We start from the raw sequence: 9622 nt of genomic DNA, 5'->3' as shown, positions 1-9622 counted from the left end.
AATGGTAAATAACTCCATGGTGAATCTTTTTTTTAATAGATCTTTTATTTATTTATCTTTAGAAGGGAAGGGAAGGAGAGAGGGAGAGAAACATCAATATATGGTTGCCTTTGGTGCATCCCCTGCTGGGAACTGGCCTGCAGGGAATCAGCGTGCAACCCAGGCATGTGCCCTGACTGGGAATTGAACCGCGATCCTCTGGTTCGCAGGCCCACACTCAATCCACTGAGCTATACCAGCCAGGGCCAGGGTGAATATTGTTCTTTCTCTTGTTTTTTTTTCTCTCTATGGGGTGGGTGGGTGGGTGGGTGGGGGGTGTGTGTGTGTGTGTGATTCCTTGAGGTATAGAAGTGAGAATTACTGCCAAATTGCCCTCTGGGTGGGCGGAAACAATTCATGTTTTTGCATTAGAGTACACTTTTCATGAATTCTGGACATATGTGGGTAAAGTTTGTTAATGTAGTTTTGTTTTAATTAATGATTTTGAGTGTCTGTTTTTATTGTGGCACTTAATGAATATTAACGTTACTGTGTATATTGTCCTAACACTTTTCAAAGGCTAAACTAAAGCTGAATTTTTTAAAAGACTTTATTTTTAGAGAAGGGGAAGGGAGGGAGAAAGAGGGGGAAAGAGAGATCAATGTGTGGTTGCCTCTCACGTGCCCCCTACTGGGGACCTGGCCCACAACCCAGGCATGTGCCCTGACTGGTAATGAATCCTTGATGCTTTAGTTCACAGGTCAGCACTCAGTCCACTGAGCCACACCAACCAGGTCTAAAGTTGGATTTTTAATAATGGAAACACATCTTAGTGTTTCCATATCACATGGGGAATTCCCGGATATCACAGTGAAGGGTGAACCACTGTTTTCTACAGACATTTGCTAACTATAAATGTCTTTTTGCATGTTAATCCAAATTCAGTTTGAAACACTTGAAAGACAGGAAATCTTCCCCTTCGGTGTGTTTCTAGGAGAGGCGTTCTTTGATTCATGGTGGCCAAAGACAAGGAGTGGTGTTTGGCACTCTCCCTCCAATGCCTCTCCCTCAGTCCTCCTGAGGACAAATACAATTTTTTGATATGGATAGTTGACATTTTCCTAATTCGATGTGAAGTATAAATAAAAAATAACTTTAGAAAACTTTTTATTAATCTGTAATATGAGTATAAACATAATGTGCTTGCTTCCTAAGTAAATGGGAATTTAAAGCCCATTTAAGCCCCACAGACATCCCCACTTGATTATTGCCCCTAGGCCCCTCCCACTTAGGAATTCTTTATCCCCTATTGCTGTCACATTCTCTCTCCCCCTTCATAGCACTCTGCTTTTTTTTTTTTTAATTGTTAAAATTTATTGATTCGAGAAAGAGAGGAAGGGAGAGGAGCGGGAAACATCAATTTGTTTTGTTGTTCCACTTCGGTATTTCCTGGTTAATTCTTGTATGTGCCCTGAGCAGGATGGAACACACAACCTTGGCAGATCTGGAGGATGCTCTCTAACCAACTGAGCTGCCCGGCCAGAGCAGCTTTATTTCACCCTGCTTTATTTCCTTAACTGGCTTATATCTGTCTCGAAGTATGTTATTTATTACCCTCTGGTTCTAGAAAGTGAAACCCCTTGAGTGCAGGGACCTTTTCTATTTGTATATTGCAGTATTCTCATGTGACTTGGATGCTCAATATCTTCTTCATGATAATAAGGCCCTTAAATCTTTGTTGGTTTCTTTTTCTCTCTCAATATAAATTCAAATGGTACAGAAGTCTCCCACCTACTCCTTCGGCCCCTAGCCCAAGTCCCCTTCCTGGAGGTAAGGTTGTTGTTTTCAACTTTTAATTTGATCCATTCTCTGCTTCCCTAAACTGGCAGGTCCTTGAACTAGGCTGGGGCAAAAGAGCCTGGGTTCCCAATAGGAAGGGAAGTTCTTGGTCCACCACCGTAGAACTTTAAATTCTTGGCACTCAGGCCCTCACACAGATCAGAAGAGGTAAATTCCCAACAAATGTACAGAATGACTGGGGGAAAGAAGGAATTTCTTTAAAAGTTGAGAACAAGACTCAGTATAAGAACCATTTCCTCTATAAAGCCTTTCCTTGACTTACTCTACTTCCAAATAAAAAATAATATTCCACACACCAGACTTGCTACCACACCTGGTTTAAACCATATAAAACCCTTTTATTACCCTGGGCTGGCTGAGATCAAGTTTTGTCTTTAGAGTTTCAACAACCAGCAGTGTCCCTTGACCCCTGAGAAGGTACTTACTAAATGTTTCTGGAATAATTTAATAAAAATCTTATGTTTCAGGGCCCTGGCCAGGTAGCTCAGTTGGTTAGACCATCTTCCCCATATGTCAAGGTTGTGTGGGTTTGATCCTCAGCCAGGGTACATATAAGGAGCAACCTTATATGGAGCAACCAATTTGAATGCACAAATAAGTGGAACAATATTAATGTTTCTCTCTAATAAAGAAATAAAAATTTAAAAGGCAGCCCCAGAACATTTATTAAAAAAATCTTGTGTTCCTTAAAACAAAAGTGCCAAAATGAGTTTGAAACCTATGCCCTGCCTCCACCCACTGAGAACGTGGCCCAGTGTTATGATTTAACTGCAGCAGTGTCCTAACTGAAATTCTTAGTGATTGTTCTGGTTTTTTAAATTTCTGGTTTCTGAGTAAAGTACTTACTGTACTGGAGAGACAGGGTTACACCCACTTGCCCTAGGACATAACTAATCAAATTTCCTGTTCTTTCCCTACCCAGTGTTGTCGCCAACTATAATGTTGCTAGGCAACTTTTGCAGAATCCACGGGCTTGTGGCAATGTGGTAATAACTGAGTAAAAATCTTGCCTCTAGATGTTGGCAGAACAAACTTAACCTGTTTATCCCCATTAAAGACAGATGACTTAGCACTTTAATGCCACGATTTGTCAAGTCAATTTGCCTTCCTTAGCACAAGCAGCAAGATTCCTGCTCTAAAGATTTGTAATTGAGATTCTTAAGTCACTCTCTCAAATACTTTTTATACAAGCACATGGATATATGTGCATATTATTAACATAAGAATGCATTTTTGAATGAAAGATACTTCAGAACTGGGAACTAATTTTTCAGTCTGTAGGAATGTTTCATACAATTACCAGGCTTTACCCAAAGCTGAATTTTTTTCTAATTTATGCTTTTGATTCTGGAAAAATAATAACTTTCTCAACACAAGAGCCTACTCTGATTTCTAATTAAAAAAAAAAAAAAAAGTCATGTTGGTCCTGGTCAGGTGGCTTAGTGGGTTAGAGCATCATTCCAATACACTGGGATTGCAAGTTCAGTCCTCAGTCTCGACATCTACAAGAAGCAACCAATGAACACATAAGTAAATGGAACAACAAATCAATCTCTCTCTCAAAACTCAAATAAATGTTTTAAAACTTAAAAAAAAATATTCATGTTGGCCAAATCTGGTTTTCAGTTAAAAACCAAATAAGCTTTAAAAAGTTAAGCTATCTTTCTTCATCTTCCTTGTTATCTCTACCTTTTCTCTTCGGCCGGTTCTGTCTGCAGACCTCACTCACTTCCACCCAGCTCTAACTGCCGGTTACCAACTGCCAGTTGGCCCCCGGGGAATCCAGATCTCAGGCTAGAATGTGGTAACTCCTACCACTGCTCCTGTTTGACTTCCCAGGTACAGATTTGCCTACTCTCACTTGTTTTAATACCCTCTGATGGATGGCTTAGATGATGTTTGACTATTTCAGCCCTTGTTCATTTATCAGCTCCCCTTGAGAACATAGTATGGTATAGTCAAATCCATTTCCTCCTTGGCTGTTCAATGCATTAAATTTGAGACTAGCATTGTTCCTTACAGGGCTCAATAAATGTTACATTGCTTTTCATTATAGCGCACAATATTGTTGGAAAACAATCCACACTTAATGGTTTTGTAAGCAGTGAGGATAATCTAATTAAAACAGATAATATTTATATAATAAGGACTTGAAAAGCATAGCTCAGGAAAAGCGATCATTTGAGAGATTATATTTTAATGAAGTAAACATTTCTTTTCGTGTCTAAGTAGCCCTTAGGGACTACTACTGGGTTGGCCAAAAAGTTCTTTTGTTTTTTTCCCATTAAGTAGCCCTTAGATGGGAGCCCTTAGTAGCCCTAAGTAGTCTTGAACTTTGTTGTTAGACTGTATTGTGACAGCTGTCGTATCTGCATACGTTTAAAAAAACATCAAACTTGGTGAATGTTTGTGTAGCCATTTAAATATTGAAGATGGAAGAAAATATACAACATATTTTGCATATTATACTTTATTCAAGAAAGGTAAAAATACAACCGTAAGGCAAAAAAAGATTTGTGCAGTGGATGGAGAGGGTGCTGTGACTGATTGAACGTGTCAAAAGTGGTTTGGGAAGTTTCCTGCTGGAGATTTCTCCCCGGATGATGCTCCACAGTCAGGTGGACCAGTTGAAGTTGAAAGCAATCAAATGGAAACATTAATTGAGAACAATCAATGATATACCACGTGGGAAATAGCCAACATACTTAAAATATCCAATAAAGTTAGTGGTGAAAATGTGTCTTTTATTTTACAGAAAAAAACTAAATCGACTTTGGCCAACTCAATAATACACTATTGCCATTTATCCTTCTAACATTTATATAAGGTAGATCAAGGGTAGATTCCATTATATCTTTTAGGTATGGATTATGTGAATCATGTGAACTATATGCAAGAAGTTTGAGGATTTAAGAGTCTCATTGAATTTTTGCTTGGGGTCTTCAGCTATGAGAAACTATTCTAGGGCACTTAAATGTTGTGTCTTTATATGCGCAAAACCTTGACTGTAATAAGTCTTATTTGTGAAAGAAGCCTGTAGGCCTGTTCCCAGTTATCTCAGCCCTTTCACAGGCCACCTAATCTTGAAAGACTTGATAGTCCACTGCAGTCGGTCAGCCCTGTGGCAATGATACCAACTTCAAGACTTTCCAAGAGAAAATGCTGATCACTGACCCTATCCTTCCTAGATAAGAGCAGAGTTCTTAACCAGCACATTTAAAATTATAGTTCTGTGAAGCAGTTAACCAAAACATGGTGCTTCCTACTTGCTTTTTAAAAACTCCTTTCTACTAGAAGGGAACTGAGTAGCCCCATTTTCTCCAATATTCCTATTTTATGTTCTTTACAGAGGCACAAAAGGCTGCTTTTATCAATATTCTTAATGAATTTCAACAACTGAAAAGGGCACTTCACAGAAATGCTATGAATAGGAAGAATCATAAGGGAGTGCCCAACAGAAAGCCTGGGCTCAGTACACATTCCGATCACTGATTAATGGCCTCTCTTGGGTTAGTGGCATAGACAGGAAATGACCTGGATGACCACAGGGAGTACTGCCTGTTGTTTGCTGGCCACACTGTGCTTATTTAAACCAGCTTTGTTCAGATTACTGCAGCACAAAAGATGTGATGACCCTTCTCCAGTGAGTCAAGGGGCCCTGTCTCTTTAGAAGAGTGAAAGGAGGTAAAGCAGACGGCCCATGCTGGTCTTTTGTGTAGCAACAAGAGTGTTTGGGTATTCCTGTGTTTTGATGACTCAGTGGTGAGTCAGTTTTAAAGTTCTGTAAAAGGCCTTGCTCAGCTCAGACAGGACTGGGAGATGAGCTCACCCTGTGGCTTGCCCAATAGTGTGTGATATGACCCAACAATTGGTGATTTAAATGTATACAGGGAAAAACACCTAGTTCTTGAATGAGGATGAACTAGTTCGTGAATGCAGAAATGAACTTTACTTGGCAGTCGTCTACTGAGTGCCTGCTATGCTCAAGTACCACCTGTGTCCTACCCACTCCTCATTACCTTTATGCAGCTCAGAATATGAGAAATGTCCTAAGTACTACAAAGAGCTGGGTGATTTCGAGGGAGCTAGGGGAGGCATAGTGCCAGTGAACGAGTAGGCACTGAGCCAGATGCTTTACATATTTATCTAATCTTTCCAGAACCCTTCAAGAGAGGTATTTTTATGTTCACATTTTACAGATGAAGAAAATGAAACCCAGATAGGCCCACATCACACAGTCATGGAGCTAGTATTACTCAGACTCTATTTCTGAGACTGGATTACTACTGGCTTAAAGACAAGCTCTTTCTACCCTGGCAAGAATGGAGTAAGGTCAGGGTGAGAACTAAGGGAGACGTGATGAAGGCAGGGTCACTGCAGCCCCCTGGTGGGCTAGACCCATTATGCAGTGTGATGCTCAAGTCGTCTAGACAGCAGGGTGCACAGCTTGTATGGTATGAATGAGGGAGGTGGGGTCCCCACAGAGGCAGACCTGCACCTTTACTTTTTGGTTTTACCATAAAACCTACACATATATTAAATTCTAAAATCAAGAGGAAAGGTCACCAAGATTGATACTACCCTGTGTTACAAAAGGCCTGGGGAATACATTCTTATGTACTGTGGGGAGAGGTGTAAATGGGTACTATTTTTTAAAAGATTTTACTTATTTATTTTTAGACAGAGGGGAAGGGTGGGAGAAAGAGAGGGAGAGAAAAATCCATGTGTGGTTGCCTCTCACCTGTCCACCACTGGGGACCTGGCCTACAACCCAGGTATGTGCCCTGAGTGGGAATCAAACCGGCGACCCGTTAGTTCACAGGTCGGTACTCAATCCACTGAGCCACACCAACCAGGGTGTATTTTTAAAAGAGTGTTTTGATGCTTTCTGTTACAACTTAAGTATTGATACTCTTTGACCTAGCAAGTCCACTGAAACATTTGCACAGATTTGCAAAAATGAGTAAAAGAATGTTTATTGCTATATTTATTCATTCAGTAAATATTTAATGAGATTCTCCTGGGTCTGTCACCCCTTTGTGCATTAGGAACACAGCAGTGAAACAAAATTTTTACTTTTTTAAAATAAATGATCTTTATTTATTTTATTTTTTATTTTTATTTATTTTTAGAGAGAGGGGAAGGGAGGGAGAAAGAAAGGGAGAGACAGCAATGTGTGGTTGACCCTCACGTGGCCCCACAGGGGACCTGGCCTGCAACCAAGGCATGGGCCCCTACCAGGAATTGAACCAGTGACCCTTTGGTTTGCAGCCTGTGCTCAATCCACTGAGCTACACCAGCCAGGGCAAAATTTTTACTTTTTAAAAAGTTTTTATTGATTGATTTTAGAAAGAGAGAGAGGAGATGGGAGAGAGAGAATAATACCAATTTTGTTGTTCCACTTATTTATGCATTCACTGGTTGATTCTTGTATGCGCCCTGACCAGGGATTGAACCCACAACCTTAGCATACAGGGACAATGCTCTAACTAACTAACTGAGCTGCCTGGCCAGGGCATTTCAGGGCATTCATTTAAGTTTTTACTTAAATGAAATTTTTGAGGTCTCTGGTAAATATAGAAAATACATAAATAAGCAAATGTACAAAAAATCAAGTAGTGATAAATTCTTTAAAAAAAAAAGAGAGATTGAGAAATGGTAAAGGGTTGGAGCGAAGTGCTACTTTAAACAGTGTGATCTAGGAAGACCTTTCTGGAGAGGTGCCATGTGAGCAGGCACCAGAATGAAGTGAGGGAATCAGCCAAATGGAGAACTGGAAGAAGGGCATTCTAGGTATTGTTTATCATACCAACAGTCAGAAGCCACACAGATGTCCACTAACTACTAAGTAACCACAGTTCACAAACTAATGAGACAGAGCTATATGTACAAAATGAAGATATCTAAGATATAATGAAAAAAGTTGCAAAGCTCTATTGTGATTGTAGTAGCTCCAAAGCATTGGATGCTGGATAAACTAGCCGCTGTGTTTGCGCCTCGGCTGTCTACCAGTCCCCACAAGCTGAGATAATGTCTCTCATCATTTTCCTAAGGAGCAGACTTAAATGTGCCCTAACAAGAGATGAGGTAAAGATCTTCATGAAGATCAATGGTGCAGTCCCAACTGATATAACCTACCCTGATGGTTTTAAGGGTGAGATCAGCATTGACAAGACTGGAGAGAATTTCCGTATGATCTGTAACACCAAGGGTTGCTTTGCTGTCCATCGGATTAGACCTGAGGAGGCCACATGCAAGTTGTGCAAAGTGAGGAAGGTCTTTGTGGGCACAAAAGGATCCCTCATCTGTAACCCATGATGCCCACACCATCTGCTACCCCAATCCCCTCATCAAGGTGAATGACACCATTAGATTGATTTGGAAAATGGCAAAAGTACTGATTTCATCAAGTTTGACCCTGGTAAGCTGTGTATGGTGACTGGAGGTATTGACCTGGGAAGAACTGGCGTGGTAACCAATAGAGAGACATGCCCCAGTTCATTTGACATAGTTCATGTGAAAGACGCCAGTGGCAATAGCTTTCCCCCAGCTCCAACATTTTTGTTACTGGCAAAGGCAATAAACTATGGCTCTCCTTTCCCCGTGGAAAGGCTATTGGCCTCAGCATTGCTGAAGAGAGGGACAAGACACTGGTAGCCAAACAGAGCAGTGGGTGAGACAGGCTCTAGGTAGCATGATCAGAAGAGTCTTTAAAATTAATTAAAGACAGTATGGCATTAAAAACATAAAAAGAAGAAAAGTAACCTAAAGCAAATATATTTACCACAAGAAGGTGTGGCGTAATACACAAAATCATCCAAAAAAACCCCTCATTTCTGCCCTGGCTGGTGTGGCTTGGTGGGGTGAGCGCCAGCCCACAAACTGAATGGCTGGGTTGCAGGCCAGGTCCCCAGTGGGGGACGCATGAGGCCCCCCATTGATGTTTATCTCCCTCCTCCCCTCTTTAAAAAATAAATAAAATCTTTAAAAAAGAAAACCCTCACTACTAACGGTTATCTCATGGACTGAATGAGAGAACAAGTTGAAGTGCCAAGGTGCTGACTGAAGAGACAGCCAGGAGGAAGACCTTAACATTGTTGCTAAAACAGAACAGGGCAGACGGAAGTATGACAAGTCCTGAAGACCTAGACCCTTCCCTTTTTGGACGCGCTAGGAACTCTCCTCTCGGGGGGCTGATGCCTGAGCCCTTCTTGCCTTTCCTCCCTTCTCCACACCCCTATCTCCCTCCTCTAACTTTGCTCTTGGGAAAAGAGAGGGTGCTTCTGTTTTCTTAGCCTGGATACTTCCTCTGGACTGGTCTCACTGCCTGTCTCAGACAATAAGTAGCTTGTGCTCTGGCTGCAGCCTGGGGTGAAGTGCTGATAAGGAACAGGGCTTCCAGGATTCTTCTAATTTACTATACTTCCCCTTCTTTAAAAAAAAAATTGTGACCCCAGCCAGGTAGCTCAGTTGGTTAAAGCATCATCTCAATATGCCAAGGTTGCCGGTTTGATCCCCAGTCAGGGCACATACAATAATCAACCAATGAGGGCATAAATAAGTTAAGCCACAAAACAATGTTTCTTTCTCTCTCCCTCTCTCTCTAAAAAAAATAATTTTAAAAAGGTTTTGTAACTTTTTTAAAAATTTGCAAAAAGATTTTATTTATTTTTAGAGGGGGAGGGATGGAGAAAAGGGGAGAGAAACTTCAATGTGCAAGAGATACATTGACCATTTGCTTCTTGCACACCTCCAAGTGAGGACCTGGCCTGCAACCCAGGCA

At 41.0% G+C, this 9622-nt stretch overlaps 1 pseudogene; it reads left to right on the top strand.

Annotated features, from left to right (window-relative positions):
• The first annotated feature begins 7604 nt into the window (after positions 1-7604).
• Positions 7605-8563, top strand: LOC119040744 (40S ribosomal protein S4-like; annotated as a pseudogene).
• Positions 8564-9622: the final 1059 nt, after the last annotated feature.

This window comes from Artibeus jamaicensis, unplaced genomic scaffold (genome assembly GCF_021234435.1).
Source record: "Artibeus jamaicensis isolate MK-2021 breed Jamaican fruit bat unplaced genomic scaffold, CSHL_Jam_final contig_797, whole genome shotgun sequence".
NCBI lineage: Eukaryota > Metazoa > Chordata > Mammalia > Chiroptera > Phyllostomidae > Artibeus > Artibeus jamaicensis.
This window is presented reverse-complemented; position numbering and strand designations above follow the sequence as displayed.